Source organism: Pinus tabuliformis, chromosome 2_2 (genome assembly GCF_031772625.1).
Source record: "Pinus tabuliformis cultivar Carrire ecotype Pingquan chromosome 2_2, CPIR1, whole genome shotgun sequence".
NCBI lineage: Eukaryota > Viridiplantae > Streptophyta > Pinopsida > Pinales > Pinaceae > Pinus > Pinus tabuliformis.
The window spans coordinates 694170487-694190007 of NC_142300.1; the positions used below are offsets into that span (position 1 = coordinate 694170487).

Sequence of the window (19521 nt, forward strand, 5' to 3'; positions counted from 1 at the left end):
GTGATCGAGGATGGACCAGTCGAGGATAAATCACGTGATTGCACAAATTTTGGACAGTGTTTTTCGTAATGATAACATACTTCTATAGAGGAGGATATATTTAGTTTGGAAGATGTGGAGTTTGGAATTAAGAAACTCATCAACAGGAAAGCTAGGGATGTTGAAGGCTACCACACTGGAATTTCAAAATGGGGAGGTTTGTCTTCATTCCAATATACACAAAATCTTCATTTGGCAGTGAAGCAAGGCTTCCCGAAGCCTTTTATGCAAAGTATTATTGTGCCTATCTTTGAAAGTGGAGATAAAAACATTCCCCCTAATTATAGGACCATTATGATTAATTTCATTAAAGCCAAGATGTATGGGCTCATTTTGGCATATGTGGACATTAAATATATATATAATAGTTATTGAAACGAGTCCTCATATATAAGCATTAAAAATAATTATTTTGACTATAGTGTGAATGGTTTTAGCCTTTATTTTCCCTATGAATAACCCTTGATATAACTCTCTCCCTCCATCCATCCATGGCAAAGTTATTGTATCAAAATCACTTAAGCAATATGATCCTTTACTCTTCATAATACTTTCATTTTCATGCTACTTGCTCCCTCAAATGACATGGGATTTCTCACACATCAAGAAACTCAAAGTCCATATGAAGGTTGGGCTTTGGAGCTAATCATATTCTATAAACTCATATAACAAATATATTATTTTAAATTTTCCATTTATAATATATATTTCTTTATATATGATAGGATTTCTTATTTAAATTTAGTATTATAATTCATTTATTTTTATCTTCTTAGTTGAAACTTGGGAACATGATGAATATAAGATCCCCTCATAGATGTATTCATTCTTTGTTTAGCTCAGAACAAGAAATCTTCTCATAAATATTTTTGTGGAATAACCTATTATATATATATATATATATTCTTACATTTATCTTCATAAAATAAACCCATCAATTACATTTGGATTGAAATTTTTGACTCTAACACTAGTAATATTTATTTCACAATTTGTTTTTTTTTAATCTAACATCATTATATGTGAACATTAAAAATATATATAAGCATTAAGCATTATTGAAACCAGTCCTCATATATCCCAGTAAAAATTCAAACAAAATTAAAATATCATGCCATTAAAAAAAATACATAAATATCTTAATTTATAAAAAAAATTAATGTATAAATTTAAAATAATATTATTCAGTTTAATTGAGAATTCAATTACATTTTTGTTATATATATATATATAATCTGTTATATTGCACATGGCCGAATAGCATCCATTATGATGCAAATAGGTCAAATTTTAGATGTCAGGTAGCTTTCTAATCAGTAAGAGACAAATTGACATGTAACATGCTTTTCACTTACGATAACACCAAACAAGAAGTCTATTCGACAATAAATATTTAACATGAGATAAGGTCTCTACGTCTCTAGTCGTTGTTGGGATTGACAATGTCACTCTCATATCCTTATAACTGTTGTCCGCAATGCCGGATATTGTTATTGTTAAAAGTTATCTTTGAATCTAGCGTTCACATTAAAAATATATATAAGCATTGTGGAAACGAGTCCTCATATATAAGCAGTAAAAATAACTATTTTGACTATAGTGTGAATTGTTTTAGTCCTATGAATAACCTTTGATATCACTCTCTCCCTCCATCCATGGAAAGTTATTGTATCAAAACCATTTCAGCCGTACGATTCTAATCTTCGGAATATTTTCATTTTCTTGCTACTTTCTCTCTCAAATCTCATGGGATTGCTCACACATCAAGAAAGTCAAAGACCATATGAAGATTGGGATTGGAGTTATCATCTTCTATAAACTCATCTAATAAATATATTATTTAAAAATTTTCATTTATAATATATATATTTTTTATATATCATAGAAATTCCTATTAAATTTAGTATTATAATTTATTTTCTTAGTTGAAACTTGGCAACATGATGAATCTAAAGTCTCCCATATAGATGGATTCATTCTTTGTTTAGCTCATAAAAAGAAATTTTCCCATAAAGGTTTTGGTGAAATAACCTATTTTATATATATATAAACTTCTCACATTTAGCTTTATAAGATTGACCCGATGAATTGGTACATTTGGATTGAGATTTTTGACTCTAACACCAATAATATTTATTTCACAATTTGTTTTTTTGCTCCTATCAACTCTACCTCCTATAAGAAAAAAACCTGGAGAAGAAATTCCCCTTCAATACCTTAGAACATGATCAGAGTCTAAGGAATGAAGGTAATATCCTCTTGCTAGGGGACTTCAATGCTTGAGCAAATGTTAACCAAGCTACTCTTCTATGTAATAATTCTCACCCAAATCCCCTCTCGCTAAATGAGGACTTTGACTTAGCAAGTAGATGCAAAATAAATTTTGAATACATAATTGAGAACTTATTTGTACCAAGCTAATCAAGCTTATAGCTCTGAAGACATTATAATTTGTAATAGAATTAATAAGTGGCCAACGCTTGGCCAAATAACTTGTATTCTTGGGCTTGGTGGTAGTGTGATGGATTATGTGATATCTGATTCTCATGTTCTCAACCATATTGTACTTCTTGACCTTCTAACCGACCATGAGCCTGATTGTAACCATATACCTCTAACATTAACACTAAACCTTGACATGCACACCAGTTACATGCATGAGAATTATGAGAATCAAAGATTCATTTGTTTTGATAGTAACAAAATGGATCTCTCCTTAAAGGACTTAAAAAGGGATTTAACTTGGTAAAACTATGGTTCCCTTTCCACAACCCTTTCCACTACCATTACCATGTTCCCTATAGAGTTATCTAATAAAAATAATAATAGAAATTCCAACTCTTGGTATGATAACGATTATAGAATTTCTAAGAAAGTGATGGGAGATGCTCCTAATGAAATCACAATGCTTGAAAAAATATATATGTACAAAGATCTTACCAAAAGGAAGAAAATATCTTATATAAAGAGGAGGCAAGAGCATCTTATTCACCTTTCGAGAGCTGAACCTAGAAAGTTTTGGAGGGAAATGATTGTTTTTAAAATGAAAGAAAATAACTGAATCCCCTTAAAGAACATGGATATCTATCTTAAGTATTTTTATAATTTCCTTGATGCCATGGGAACCCTCTTGACTGAGGATGAACCAGTCGAGGATAAATCATGAGATTGCACAAATGTTGGATGGTGTTTGCTGTAGTGATAACATAATTCTACATAGGAGGATATATTTAGCTTGGAAGATGTGGATTTTGGAATTAAGAAACTCACCAATGGGAAAGCTAGGGATATTGAAGGCTACCGCATTAGAATTTTCAAAATGGGGAGCTTTGTTTTCATTCCTTGTATACACAAAATCTTCATTTGCCAGTGAAGCAAGGCTTCCCCAAGCCTTTGATGCAAAGCCCTATCGTGCCTGTCTTTGAAAGTGAAGATAAAAACATTCCCCCTAATTATAGGACCATTATGATTAGTTGCATTAACACCAATTTGTATGGGCTCATTTTGGCTTGAAAACCATGGTAAAAGAGCTAAAGGACAAGCCAGATTTAGGAGTCATCACTCAACTATATACCACATTGTTACTCTTAGAATCATTGTTGAGAAATGTCATAATAATAAAATTGATCTCTTCTGTTGTTTTCTTGACTTTATAAAAGTACTAAACAAAGTTCCTTGGGACAAGGTATGGAGGAGGTTAGAAGAGTTAATGGTTCCTCTCAAGTTGAGGGTTTTTGTGATTAAGCTATACGAGAATGTTATTTCCAAACTTAAGACTACCTAGAATTGGTTGGTTGGAATTGTTACCAGAGAAAGTCATTATATATTAACATTTCTAAACATTAAATGCTAGCCTTAGCCTTGATTTGTTAATCACTACTAACCATTTTTACTATAATGTTAAAGATGTTTCACTATTATTCCCTCTATAAATAAAACCTCGAAACCACTCTCTCCATCACTCTTTTCATCCATCCATAACAAAATTATACTATCAAAAACACTCGAGCAATAATGAAGATCCTTTCCTTTTGATAACACTTTTATTTTAATGCTACTTGCTCCCTCAAGCGACATGAGATTACTCACACATCAAGAATTCAAAGACCATATAAGAACTAGGCTTTGGAGCTCATTATCGTTAACAAACTCATCTACTGAATATATTATTTGAGCGTTTCAATAAATAATATAGAATCCTTTATATACTTTCAAATTTCTTATTTATATTATCAATTTTGGTATCGTACTTTTTAAATATAAATAAATTAGGGATTTGGAAATTATAAAATTGATGTAGAACTTAAATTTCATACTTAAAAAACCTTTTTGACTATATCTAAATCAAAACCCTTAAATAATTATGATTTGTGGATCTTAAAAAGCCAATGGATCTTCCACTCCGGATCGAATTGAGTGTAGTTAGCATAGTAATAGGGTTACTTTTCAATTTGGAAAAGTAATAGTATCGTACTTCTAGATTGTAGACGACCGTCTTGGCGTAGTCAGAACGTTAGACCGAAGTGAAACGTGTTGCGAAAGACCGGCGACGAGTTGACTTATTTTTGTTTATTTGAAAAATTGGTTTATTTGGTCTAAACTATGAAGCATAATGTCTACTACGCCGATTGGGAATCGGTGTCAAACCGAAGTACTTGGATCCATATAAAACCTTGTCGCACCATCACAATCCACCACAATAAGCGTCACCAAGTATCACGTGATTGAGGATGGACCAGTTGAGGATAAATCACGTGATTTCACAATTCTGGGTATGGATTAGTCTCTTGTCTCTCTTCCAAAACTTCTTGCCTCCACAGTTGCGGCAATGGCTGAAACAATGGGTTTCCCGTTTTCAGCAACGTTTCAATAACTATTACGAACTTGACATTCAACAATACATTGGGAATGATGGAGTCATTTCAAATGAGGTATACAAGGATGTGCAACTCTACTTACCCACCCTCGACGCCACTGAGGACGTCCGAAGACTCACAGTATTTCGCGCCGGGGAAACGAACAGTGCGGAATTTGGTCCGGCTTCCGGGGAGACGATACAGGAATCCTTCAACGGAGCAACAGTTTGGTGGTCTCGCCACGTTGAACAAGTTGGTACTGAAAATCCAATCGATAGGCGCTGGTTTTCCCTAAAAATAGAGAAGCCGAGCAGGCGCTTATTGTGTACCTACTTTGATCATATTGCTAGACGTGCAGCTGAAATCAAGAAACAGAACAGCGGCATAACCATCCATACCAATACGCAATCATGGACCGGTGTTCCGTTCAAGCATCCATCCACTTTCGATTCTCTGGCCCTCGATCCGACGACGAAGGAGAAAATCATAAAGGATCTCGACTGCTTCAAGAAAGGAAAGGAGTTTCACAACAGAGTCGGCCGTGCTTGGAAGCGAGGATACCTTCTGTACGGACCCCCTGGAACAGGGAAATCTAGTCTCGTGGCCGCCATAGCTAACTATATGAAGTACGATGTGTACGAACTGGAGCTCACAAAGGTTTACGACAATTCCGACCTTCGTATGCTGCTCATGCAAATCAAGAACGCATCCATCATTGTTATTGAGGACATCGACTGCTCGCTCGACCTAAGGGACAGGCTTTCCGACCCTCCGAATCCCTATGAACATAAAAGCGGAAGCCGTGTAACTCTTTCGGGAGTCCTTAACTTCACGGATGGACTGTGGTCCTGCTGTGGCGAGGAACGAATTATCATCTTCACAACAAACCACAAGGATAGGCTTGACCCTGCACTGTTAAGATCTGGAAGGATGGACATGCACATACTCCTCTCTTTCTGCACTTTCTCTCAATTCAAATCTCTTGCCTTTAATTATTTGCAGATTGAAGACCATCCACTTTTTTCTGCCGTGGAGGAGAGCATGAGGGAGACTGGAGCCGAAATGACTCCTGCAGAAATCTCCGAAATTCTGATAAGCCATTTGGAGGACCCTCTCAAAGCCTTGAATGCAGTTGTTTCGGCACTCAATGATCGGGTTAAGTCGAAATCTGCAACTGACTGTAAAGAGAAGAAAGGAACAGAAGAGACAACAGAGATAACTCAAGATGAGGTGAGTCCAGACTCCACGAATGAAGAAGAGCACGCAGACGAAGGCGAAACGTTCTTCAAAATCCAAGTATATGATGGATTGACTTAAATAGGTTTAACAAGATTCTCAGCTTTCTGTATTAATGTAAAGCAGTTAATCTACCCGTTCAATCTTAATTTTATAATGCCATAAAAAATTAATTCTGTGGTAGGATCCTTCGCTTCAAAAGTCATGTATTAAACCATGGAACGGATATTGATTAAATGGTCATTTAAATATCATTATGCAAAAATTAATAGATATTAGTAGTCTATATTGAAATTGGGTTTCAATTTTTTTAATTATGGGGAGTAGAGAATTGATTTCTTCTTTATATACCGTATGGAGGATTTGCCAATAGTATTTTCCTAATTTCGCTCGTAACATTGACTCATTAAATAATAATTTATCAAACTGATGATGTATGTGCTGGGTGACGATGTATGTGCTGGGTGACGGTTATCGATAGTGTTTACTGGTCATCCATGAAATAATCAAACTACTTTACTGGTCATCCATGAAGATATATTTACTTTACCTTTGTTTCTGATGGAGTATCCAGTGGGGAGGACCGTATCGCTCTCTCATAAGACCCTTGACAACCGTTGGTTTCTTTGTCAACCCCTTTCAGGCATATGCAGTTTCTTTAGATTTTCTATACACTTTACAATATTATCTTTTTGAATTTTATTAATTAATGTATTTTTACAATATTATCTTTTTGAATTTTATTAATTAATGTATTTTTATATATACATAGGCTGTAAATGTTTTTATTTTAGGTGAGAATGATATTTAAGATAATTAATAATTAAGATAAAATCATATCAATTTAAAACAATATTATCTAAGATTTGTAAAATTGACTCTAGTAGTGTGGCAAGTCCACCAACTTGTAGGATATTATTATCTTACTCATATTGCGCATATATTAAGGTTTTTATTTCACTTACCATTCACGTTATTGTATATAAAGAAAACAATTTTTTTAGCTCTTTGTTTTTTTGGGGGTAGTTGACTGAAGAACGCAACAACTTTTCCTAGTAAGAATTCCCAAACATCAATTCATTGTCATTAGATTCTACACTACTATGTAGAGGGGGCTTTTAAAACAATTTTTTAAGATAAAATAAATTCTTTGTCTTAAAATTTAAAAAAGGTAAAAGTAAAGGATAAGGGATTGCCTAATTTTATTGATGGGTTCCTCAGGAAGGAAGCAGAGTGATGGAGGTTGACAACAATTGATGGTCAACAACTAAGCACAACATATGTCTCGTTAGTGAGAGGAGCAAAGGAGGCACTTTCATTGAACGTTGATAGACAGTAACATAGTTGGACTATTTTTCGAGGTCTCCATTGATTGTGATGTAATCTTTGTTTTTTGATTGTTTCATTTTTTTTGAATGCTATTTGTTATTAGCACACTTTTGTGTTGGAACTCCTTACTGTCATGGAAAGCATCGATTAGGTTCACTTAAAGGATTGTTGAAAAATGCAGCAATAAATTCTCAATTTCATTTTGCCTTGATTAAATTGAAAGAAATTGAATTTCCTCTTCAATAAACAACTTGGATGTAGTTAGCTTGTGTGACATGACTTGTGTCACCAAGTTTACTCAATAAATCAACCCAAAATAACTAGTGCATCCAGAGAATTCGAGTTCCCTAGTTATGGTGGAGATTCCAAGGTATTGTAATGTCACTTCTAGACTGTCTTGAGTGTATTAGTCTTACATGTAGTCAAATGATCAACCTTGGGAATTGCACAATCCATTTTCCAAAATATCCTAAATAATAGGGCCTAATTTCTCAAGGAGTTGCGCAAGGAAATAGTGGCTCAAGTAGAGTCTAGGTGAGAGATTGTCAGTGAGAAAAGAGATAGGTTATTCACTTAGGTTGTGCTCAATTGAGCAAAGAAATTGTAATATGCCTCTATTCATCAGATTAATGGAGATAGACATTGGGGTTTTTAGGATATTGTTTTTCCCAAGAAAAATATTGTGTGCATGTTTGTTATTTCTTATTGCATGTTTAAAATTTTTGTTCTAAATTTTAAATTAACTTCCTTAAAGCAGTAGAGTAGGTTTGTGTCTTCTAATTTTGATTAAAACTTCATGAGAAATTGCAAATCTACAACATAATTTCTATAAGGATGGTGGAGGAAAATTACAGAATATTCGTTGGAAGAGAATATGCTTACCTCAAAATCTCTATGACAACTTTTGTGAGAAGTAGACATCGAGGATAAAAGATTGGATTGTGGAAGCATTAGCCACAAAATTCATAAGGGCGATAATCTTGGCTACATGTGTGAAGCTAGATTGATTAATCACAACCTTCGTTGGTGTAGTTGATAGTGTTTTTGGGTGAAATATGTCTAAGCATAATTATCTAAGCTAGATTCAATTTTTCTCCTGACTTTAGATGATATCAAGGATCTCTTCTAGTTTTTTTTCAAGGTACACTAATAACAATTTGTTTTCCACTCTAGTTGTTGGTTTATTTGAGACACACTAGTTGGTTGTTTATGTGGTCTTTCTTCTGAACCTTTGCTCCTGTGGATCTTCTCGCTCCTTTGGTTTGGTATTGGTTAATCATGGGATTTTTTTGGATCTTAGCTCTACCAATTGGTCTTCTATGTGGTATATTTGAGATGCGCTAGCTATTTGTTTTACTTGGTCTTTCTTCTAAATCTTTGCTCATATGGATCTTCCTACTCTTTAGTTTGGGATTCATCGATCAGGGGATTTCCGAGGATCTTTACTGGTACATAAGTGCATTCGTTTTGGTTGGTGGAGTTGGTAACATATTTGAATTTTGAATTATATCAAGAAGGAGTCTCTTGGGGTCATTAATTGGTTTAAGGGAATATTTATTTTCCAAGTTGGTCATTAATTATATGAGGGACAATCCATTAATGGTTTGGGTCGTCATTGAATATATTTGTAGATTGTGTGCTTGGTGAGATTTTTTGAAGGACATTGGTTGGCGATGATTGGTCAACCTATTGTATTTGAAGGGGTGTCTAAGTGGATTGAGTTGGTGGCGAACTACATCGAGTGGGGCCTATAATTGATAAGTGGCATTAATTTACCTTGTCTACATATTTTATCGAGGTTTTTTCAAACACTACTGCATAAGGTATTTTTTAGTAATGCTCTCTACTTTGGTGCACATATAGGCAGGATTGTAGAGTGTCGGCGGTGTCAATTGTACTATTGGACTTTACATCTATCGATAGGATGTCACTTGATACTAAAGGAAACTTGCATGATGATGTTCCTTTACTCAATGTCTTGGTACATGAGACTATTGAGGTGGAGAGTCGTGGCTACCCCAAGTCGGGAGTCCAACCCTCTGGGACATCTCTTGTACATGCAACTATACACGTGGATTCAAATGTTTTGGTATCCCCACTAGCTATTGAACTTGAATGTGGTAATCCATGGAAAAAAAATTCCATCGTTCACGGAAAAAGAAGGTAGTTAAGGTTGATCTGGATTATCAGAAACTCATTTTTGGTTCTGATGTTTTTTGGGACTGGGTGGTAGGATTAAAACAACAGGATTTGGTAGGTAAGTGGTCTTATCTATGAATGGATGGCTCTCATATGGCGTTTTAGGTTAAAGAACTCTAGTACCCTATTCCTAAGTAATCTCTTTTCAACACCTTAGACAATCAGTGGTTTCGCTTCCACTTTATTAATGATGATGATGCTGTGAAGATTTTGGGATCATATTGGGTTGATGGCCATGGTTTCCTCTCTTTACATCACTAACATGTGGGATTTGATCCATACCTGGAATTATGACGAAAAAAATTAGTTTGGTATAAACTCCTTGGTCATGTGAATCAATGACAATGATTGGCAATTCCATTGGTAAAGTTCCTTTCGTGGAGGAAGAAAGCATGTTATAGAGAGATAAATGTATCAAATGGATTTTGGTAGAGGTGGAATTTGCTGCTAGCCTTAGGGCGAAGGTGGAGCTCGATTGGGGTGGCTTCTCTACTAGGCAACAAATTGACTATTAGCCAATTCATTCTTCCTGCCTAGGTTGTCATTATGTTGGACAACTTATTTCCAAGTGCTCACGTACATTTCGAAATCGGCGACTTGGAATATTAGAGATTGTCTGTGATGGGGGTCGTTTATTGACATTTGTACACTCTCCAATGGCTCATGAGATTGATCAACACACTCTCTCTCTCTCGGATAAGATTAAAATCACACCACATATGACATGTCCTGAGCAACATATTTGTAAAGATTTGGTATTGAGTGTTGTTTCTCTTAGTAATTCTACATTCCATCATTTATGTATTGTTTCTCTGCATATTTAGCTGCCACATTCTGATTGTATTAAACATTCTTCATTGCTATCTATACTAGGAATTTCTCCATGTTCGAACAATTTGGAATCTACCCACACTCTATCTTTTGATGTGAATGGGACAAACTCTACTATTGATGACTCATTGACTGTTAGCCCTGACCCTACTCACATTCAATTTGGGACTTTTTCTAGAGACCTTTCTCCTACTAATTGGTGGGGACGTATATCAATTTTATCTTCCTCTCCATCTAGATACCCTGATGATTCATTCATCCTCCTCTCCTAAGACCTCTATCATTCCCAATTCTCATTTTAATGTGACCATTAGGAAGGAACAATGTTCGAAACCTTTGAATTGTTCGAATGGGGCTGATAGTGATATTCACAATATTTCTGGAACATTGTATCTTTTTCTATCATCTTCTAGTACATTATATTTTGTTTCTTCTTTCTATCCTATTCAGGCCCTTAGAGATTATTTTCTAGATTATGAGGGCTTACCATGATAACCATCTCCTTAAACATCAGGGACTTGGGGAGTGTTCGAAAAATCTTCATAATTCAGCACTTTGTTAGGGTTAATCACCCCTCTATTATCCTTTTACAAGAGACAAAGATAATTGGAGAAAAAATTTGGCCCATTATCCTCCGCATATGTCCTAGGTGGTGGGTATGTTTTATGGATGCTTTGAGTTTATCTGGTGGTCTTGTGGATTTTTGGGATCCTAAGGTCATGAATTTTCTTGCCTATAAATCCTTTGTAGGTACCCTTCTATTTAGTTTCATCATGGGTTTGAAGGATAAATTTAATATTCATATGTCCCAGATTCTTCTAGAAGATACTTTTCGGATAAATTGGAATCTTGTGACCTATTAAAGATGGGATCCCTTATTTTGGCAGGGTATTTGAACCTCACCATTGAAGATAATGAGCTATGGGGGGATCACTACATACTAGACCCATTGGCGAGGTACTTGAATGATATTTTTGGCCAAAAATAATTTGTGAATATTTTTTCAATTCCCTTTATTTTAACCTTTAGAAATGGTTGGAATGGGTCTGCAGGCATCGCTAAGAGACTTGACCGTTTCATGCTCGATGGTGTTAGAATGCAATTTTTTTCATATTCATTTCCTTCTCCAGGAGAAATGCTTTTCAAATATATAATAAACTCAATTAGCTCATGGAACTCACTGGCTATATAGGTATTTGATGGAAGATAGGAAAATTGTTCTCTTTGATTCACTATAGACTGCTAGAAGGATTGGTCGTTCATTTTATATAGCAATAGGTCTCTCCCAAAACCCATCGATACTTATCAATGTTAATTTTAGCTGGAAAACCAAATGAGTGAGTGAAACAAAGAGGTAAGAAAAACATGTATCAAAAAAGACCATATATCAAGAAAATGAAACAAGGAAAAGAAAATAAAAATATGCTAAAACTCTCGATAGTTAATGATTCCAATGCTCTTCCATCAAATGGGAAGCGAGGACTAAACTTGGAATATACAATACTTCATGTCGATAAATCGAGGTTTACATACATGAGAATTAGATTGAAGGTAAAGTCACACACTATTGTGATATATGATCCAGTATATGTTTTTTTTCGGATGACGTAATCCTAGATGACGAGCAGAGACTCCCAAACCCCACATTTATAATGTCCGGATTGGCCCCCACATTTGAGTGGTATCCAGAATGACAACAATTCTTTCACGATAACCTTTGACACAACTTAATTGGACGATGCCTTTGATCTTCCTATAACTGTTATTTGTGGAAAATCGAATACCCGAGAATTTTCGCAGACTTGGCTATGGCAATACCAATTTCATGACAATTAATCAATGATATTTATATCGGTAGTGGACATTTGATCACGTAATCATACGCTTTAGAATTTTTTTAATTCCCTTTCACTTCTAAATCTCTACGCTTCTCTTTCTAACTAAAAAATTAAAGTTAACAACTACTGTTTTACACGATTGAAGGGATGTTGTGTTTTTCGATTTATGTTATATCTAGTTCACGATCTAGAGCTCTAGTTATGGAGATGATGAACAATGGGAAAGAGGGGCCATGCCCTACATCTCTGTCTAGTTGTTTTCATGATCATTGCAAGATGGAGCAAAAGGAATGCTTGGACATCTTCTGTTGATGTTGGAATCAAATATTACACAATATCTCAATTCGCATAATTTTTTTTTTTTTTTTTTTTTTTTTTTTTTTTTTTTTTTTTGTCTCTTCCAACTTTCTAATGTAGTGCCAATATTCCATTATGTTATTCTTGATTATGTTTTAGAAACGACCATTGAAAGTAAAATTATTTGCATGCGGTATTTTTTCTTATGGGTTTTGTTTAATGAATCACTACTATGATTTTTTTCAAATTTGAATGCTTTAATTCCACTTTTCTTCTCTTCTTCTTCCACTGACGAGCCATACGAGTCGCACCTATGGGATGCCCACAATCCCCTCCTATTGCAATGTTGTTATGGGATCGCAGAAACCCATGGATGGGTCAAAAATTTCCTCTACAAAAAATTTTGGGACAAAGGAAACCCTGTTTTGGGGCCCAATTGTAATCTAAATTATGGGGTGGTGCCTCCCCAAGGTGACATGAAACCCCAAACACAACATTCCCAATAATAAACTAAAGGTATCAAGGAATTTTATTAAGGATCATGCTCATATTTGTAAGTTGATGGACATTTAGCCAAAGGAGCAAGATATAGTAAAATGGATCCAAAAGAAATATAGCTTGGAGGGTCTAACAAAACTTCAACTGAGGGCCAAGGGTTTCTTCACAATGATCTTTGAAGATCTAAAAGACCGCAAGAGAATGTTTTAAAATGGCTCTTATTTCATGAATAAAGTTCTTAATCTTTTGGATGCTTCACAATGTTTGAAATTGTTGAACTGGTTTTGAGTATCAACCACATTAATGATTTTTTCTCCAAATGTTGTAGCTAACACTTTCATTGTCACCATGGAAGAGTAACAATTTAATGCTACTCTTTCCTATGCTACTGCCTTACAAATTTTCCTTTGTAACATGTGGTGCAATTACTAGTTAATAATCTCAAATAATATGTCATAACATATATTAACCAAACTTCATTACTTATAGTTGTGAATATAGGAGCAAGATTATTAGTAATGTAGTATGTAGCATTATATACCTTTTACCTGTTGCAGTGCAAAGTTGGGATATCTTCTTTGTCATTGGAATCGAGTGGGTGCCTCTTACAACACTTTGGAGCTATTCATTTTTCACCTTTTTCCGTTTGCATAGGAATTCTATAGTGAGATGTGCTTTTCATCCCCTAGAATAGTTAGCCTTGTGGACAAATTTTTGTTTAAAAATTGACCAACCTATTGATAGACTAATTTCTATCAAAGCCCTATTTTGTTCTTTACATGTTGTTTTGGCTTTTTCTTCTTGCATTGGATGCCTTTTTGGGACATAAATGCAAGGTGAGTTGCCTCTATAACAAAATTTGTTATTTAACAACATGCAACAATGTCTTCATCTGTTAGGTAGTTTCATTTTTATTGAACCTAAATTCATTTTCATGTTTAACCTCTATTTGGAATTAGATCAAAATCCATAAGGGATCATTTTTTTTCCTTACCATGATGTCTAGGCAGAAAAGGTGCAAAATTTCTAAACTAAAGGAGCATATCCACTTCATTTCAAGGTCTATAGGATGCTTGAGCTTAACTGTGGGTATGAATGGTAGAACACGAAAGAACCCTTGGAGGTATAGGCTCACTATGTGGATCATAGTATGATCTATGCATACACAAGAGTTCACATGCAGGGTCTTACATGAATTCTTTTCTTATACCATACTTTCCCTTTTAGTTGTACTAAATTACAACTTCAGTCGAAATATGAAAATAAACTCAATAAAAATTGTACGGAAGCTTGACATGAGCAAACTTATAGAGAATTTTGGAAAATCTCATTTAGGATAAGCGGGTAATAACTACATTTATTTCACAAGAGTACATGGAAGATTCAAACAAACGACATTTTTTTATCTATTTTATGATGCTTTCCTTTTTAGTTTATGAGGGATAGTTTAATAGATAAATAAGGTAAATTTAACATCCAGTGAATAACCACAAAGTAGGTCAATGTGACTCAAAGGTAAAATGTAATAGTGACACACTGAGTGTGTGGAACTCCCAGAATTTGAAATATAGAACACTAAAATTCCCAAATAACCAAAGGCATAAGCATATACAACATGAAAAGGGATACTCATTGTCATCAGAAGAGGAAGCCCCTAATCTCACAACAGAAACAACAATGGTCATAGAGGAGGAAGATAGAAAGAATGAAAATTGTGTTTCCAGTGAATAATTTTCTTGTGATGCACTATCATGCTATGACTTACTCACCTAGATAATATCACTGAAATTCCCTTGTAGGTGTACATCATATATCAAATTACTACCTCAATTATTCATCAAGAGAAACGAAGGCATCAATTCTCATTCAGAAACTTCTACCTGAACTCCACTTGATTGTAATTTGCTGAAATCTTTGATTGCATATTGAGTCATGATCGAAGCAGCTGAAGGCTTCAAATACATGTCAATGGCTCACTATATATCACCTTCATATTTCTTACATGTAGCCCTTTAAATTTTAATGAGAATGATTGGGCTAGACTCGTGTTGTGATCCTCCTTGATCATCTTCCCCATTTTGAGAGAAAAGAAAGGAGGCTCCTTGTTGAAATCTTCTCATATTTGAAATCAAAGAAAGACCCTAAAGTTATGTTATCCATAAAAATAATTTTCCACCCTTTAGTATGTAATTGGTAGTAGTTGTTTTGCACATGGACCTTTCACATTCTCATGCATATTATTTTGTAAGATCTCACACTTAATATCTATCTTTGAATATATTTTTTTATATACCCGTTCAACAAAAACATTGCTTTCATTACAAGCATAACCATGACTACATTATGAATAAGTGTAACACCACATCCCATGATTCCAGAGCCCATTTGAGGCAAAATTTTACATCACCAAAAACATCTCGTTGAAATGAACTTGATGAGAGGTTGTCTTATATTTTGTCTTATTGTATATAATCATGGAACAGTGAGGATAGTGTTACCTTCATAGAAGAGAGGTTGTAACAGCCCTAATTCCCTTGCAAGTACATTTTCTTATTGGTTAGTGTGATCATGTCATAATTTTATACTATAAAAGTTAGTAAACATGTTATTAGTCCCTCCCTCTTCGGGGCTATAGGGACTATTGTAATTGTTTGTCTTTACATTATTCCCACACAAAAACCAAAGTTTTTCCATTCCATTTAGCTAATGTTTTAGATTTATGTTTTATAAAACACTTTTTCACTTACCTATGAGCTTTATCAAAATGGTTATTTCAACCAATACATAACATAGATCTTATTTGGCCTCATATGGAGGTAAGACATATTGAAATTTAGAGTAAATGTCAATTAATACAAAGAGTCTCATGGAGTTTTCATTTTATGAATGCTAACATTAGTTAGAAAACATCTTATGTTTACCAATTAAAGCATATCATTAAAAACATATCTTGTTTACAGAAAAGGTTTATGAGGTTTAGATATGGATCACAAATGTTTAGACACCATTCTCCACTTGTCTTCACTTCACATTCTCTTTGCCACCAAACCCTATATCACAGCTTCTTATCAGAGTGTGGCTTAATTCGATTTAGCACACAATTTTTTTCTCAGATGGTCAATGTGGTGAAGAAATGACAATCATGTCAATGCATATCATTTTTATTCCAATTTATTGACAGAAAGAAAAGAATTGTGTAGAGGCACTAGGACCAGAGAATCATTGGCAAAGAGACCTTTTGTTTAGGGGAGCTGGGTAGGTGGCACAAGAGATGATACAACTAAACTTCCTATTCTTTCTGGCTTGCCTATTCAAAACTATACAAATGGAAATCAATTTTGAAGACCTAACCTAGAGGAAGGAAGCAGATAGATCTAGAACCCCTTAGATCTCACTGCGCCACCTGCTCCGTTAATGAAATCATCAGAGTATATTTAATGTTGTATTCCTTTGATTAAGAAGATGAAACAAACTTTGGGGGATAGGGGAAATGATGTTGTCTAAGGTTTTAATTTTGAGCAGGGTTTGGAGGTGCGACACCAATTTGTCGGCCTCAGGTTTACTCTTGGGCACATGCAATGAAGCATAGGTCTAGCATGGATTGGAGACACCATTTATTCATCTTCATTCACAATTTTGGAGGATTTATTTTGTCTATTCTCTATTTGTTACCTCAGGGGAAGTAGGGACTTTGTGGTTATTCTCATTCTGCAAGTGAATGGTGATAGTTGTGAATCAGTTAGGGCTGACCCTAACCGATGGTGAAACCTAACAAATGAAAAAAATTGGAGAACAATGGGAGAGTAGGGAAGAGGTGGGGGATAAGAAGAAGTGGTAGTGGGAATACCAAGGGAGGAGGGAATTGCGAAGAAGAAGAAAAGAGAGTGCACAGTGAAGAGGAGGAGGCGCCAGGAAGAGAGCGGTACCAGAAAGACATAAGGCTTGGATAATGTAAGGAATAAGTTAGCATTATCAATTACACAAGAATAGGCCTGGCCTTGCTGAAACACCGTTAGAAAGTATATAACCGAGCCTGTAGTATCACAGGTTAGCACCAGAATTTATGGGCAGTTTTATGTTAATAAACCCTCACATCATCTTCCTTGTTGAATACCGAGTTTGAGGTTTTTTCATTTAAAAGTATTTTGTTGTGAGAATTTTTATGTGCCTACAAACGTTGTTGCCAATGGATATGTGCTTACAATCCCCTACTGTTTGCATTTATGTTAATGTACGGAGTAAATAATCTCATGTTAAGGGATAGGGTCATGCCAATAGTTTTAAGCAAGAAGACAATTCAAAATACAACTAGTTTCAACCTTGAGTCCACACTCGACGGACTCATTTTATGGTTAATATCATTATAAAGGACAAGTGCAGATGCACTTCTACTCAAAAGCACCTAGGGGCCAGAACACATGGTAACCCTACTGAGAGAGTCACGATTCTAGGGGTCGTGACCAAGCTTGAGGGTGGAGAACATCTATCACTGGAAACCCTCCTTGATAGGCCTGTAGGATTTATGTGTTGGAAACTGCCTATAGTAACCAACTTTGAGAGCAAAGGTCCTTAAAATATTTCCTAATCTTGTGGTGTTCAAATTTCAGTAATAGTTAGATTCTGTGTGTAGCCACTACCCTTGATTGTAACCATGAATAATAAACAATGTTGTACAATAGTTGAATTCTTCTCCATCTACTAAACTATTTGATGAATAAGGACATTGTGGTATGCCACGATGATCCGGATTTAGACAGGAACGCAATAGATTACAGAGATAACCATAAATATAGAGATGTGATAACCATAAATACAGAGATGCAGCGGAAATAATACTTCATTTCATTAATGGAAGATACTGAGATATGCTTACAAACAGAAATTGAAAGAAACCAGCTAGGGTGATGGTAGCTTATCTCTGAGAAGAGATGTGGCGGCTACATGCCTCTGAACTGTTTCGAACTGAGTTACAATGAGGCTCGAAGGCCTATTTATTGTTGAGAAACAATGAAAAACCCTTCACATCCTGAAACCTAACCCTAGAAGATGAAACGCCAAATTGTGGGCCCCGTTTGGGTAAATTGGTACATCAATTTCCCGGGGTCGTAACTTTGGCATACGATCTCCATTCGACGCGTACGATAGCTCGTTAGAAAGATCTATCCGAGTACTACCACTTTGGGAGGCAACATGGGTCCATGTAACCCCAGATTCCCAAAAAAACGTCGTTTAGGGCCTCGAAACGACTCCGGAAGTTCAGGACCCGAAAAACTGCTAAAAATAGTAAACTGTGCTAGAATTTAGGAAACTGAAAAGACAGTTGTGGGGGTCCAAATGGGATAGGTGGGTGGCCACCAACATCCACTTGGATCATTCCTCCCCCCTTAGGAAGCAATGGTCCCCATTGCGTTGAGTTCCTCCCTGAGATGAGGAAGCTTCTACGATCTGGGTCTCTGGTGTGTTGTTCTGCAATCTTTGATGTGTCCAGAAATGGTGGAAAGCATGGTCGACAATGGTCCACATTGAACACTCGATGCAAGTGAAGGAATGGAGGAATGTTGTGCTTCAAAGCATTGTTTCTGGTAGCCTTGGTACTGGTGTAAGGACCATGTCGGAGTTGCCTGAGTTTCTGATGGGTTCTGGTAAGGCGTTCTCTCTGCAGATGTAACCAAACTTTGTCGCCCACCTGAAACTTGTGTGGTACCCCTGTGGGTGAGGAGAAGTTGTTCCCGTGTTCTGTCATGACCGTATCCCTTTGTTGCTGCTGCTGCGTGTGGGTCATGGATGTAGCAACGATCTTCCCCTTACTTTGGGAGTGAACCAGACATATGAATTTCCTAGTCTGTGATATGAGCTTGCTGCCTTTCTTGGTAGTGATCAAATATGTGGCAGTAGGTGGGGCCACCTCCGGTATCCTGTATAATGAATTATTCAAGGAAATAATGACAGTGCGAGGCCTAGACTCATACACAGCATGTCGCCTCCATAAGTATGGCTGGCCTAATAATACATCACAAACATCCAGAGGTGCAACATCACACAATACCTCGTCTGTGAAGGGTTTGATGCTGTAGGGAAGGCGGCACTGCTGGCGAACTTTCAAATCTCGTCCTTCGTGAAGCCACCCGATACTGTATGGCTGTGGGTGTGGTATAGTCGGTAGGCCCAACCGCTTCACAACCTCTGCTGAAATGAGGTTCTTTTGGCTGCCACTGTCGACAATGAATTGTAGCGGCGAACCCTTCACCCACATCTGTGAGTGGAAAAGATGCTCCCCCTCTTCTGGATCTGCAGGGTCATTCTTCTGGATCTTGGCAGTGGCAACAGTGGTGCTGGGATCTGCATCAATGATCTACTTCCCTTTGCCATTCCCCTTGTCAAGTTCTGGCTCAGGGTCA

General features: G+C 36.0%; 1 pseudogene; it reads left to right on the forward strand.

Annotated features, from left to right (window-relative positions):
• The first annotated feature begins 4769 nt into the window (after positions 1-4769).
• Positions 4770-7368, forward strand: LOC149194570 (AAA-ATPase At4g25835 pseudogene; annotated as a pseudogene).
• Positions 7369-19521: the final 12153 nt, after the last annotated feature.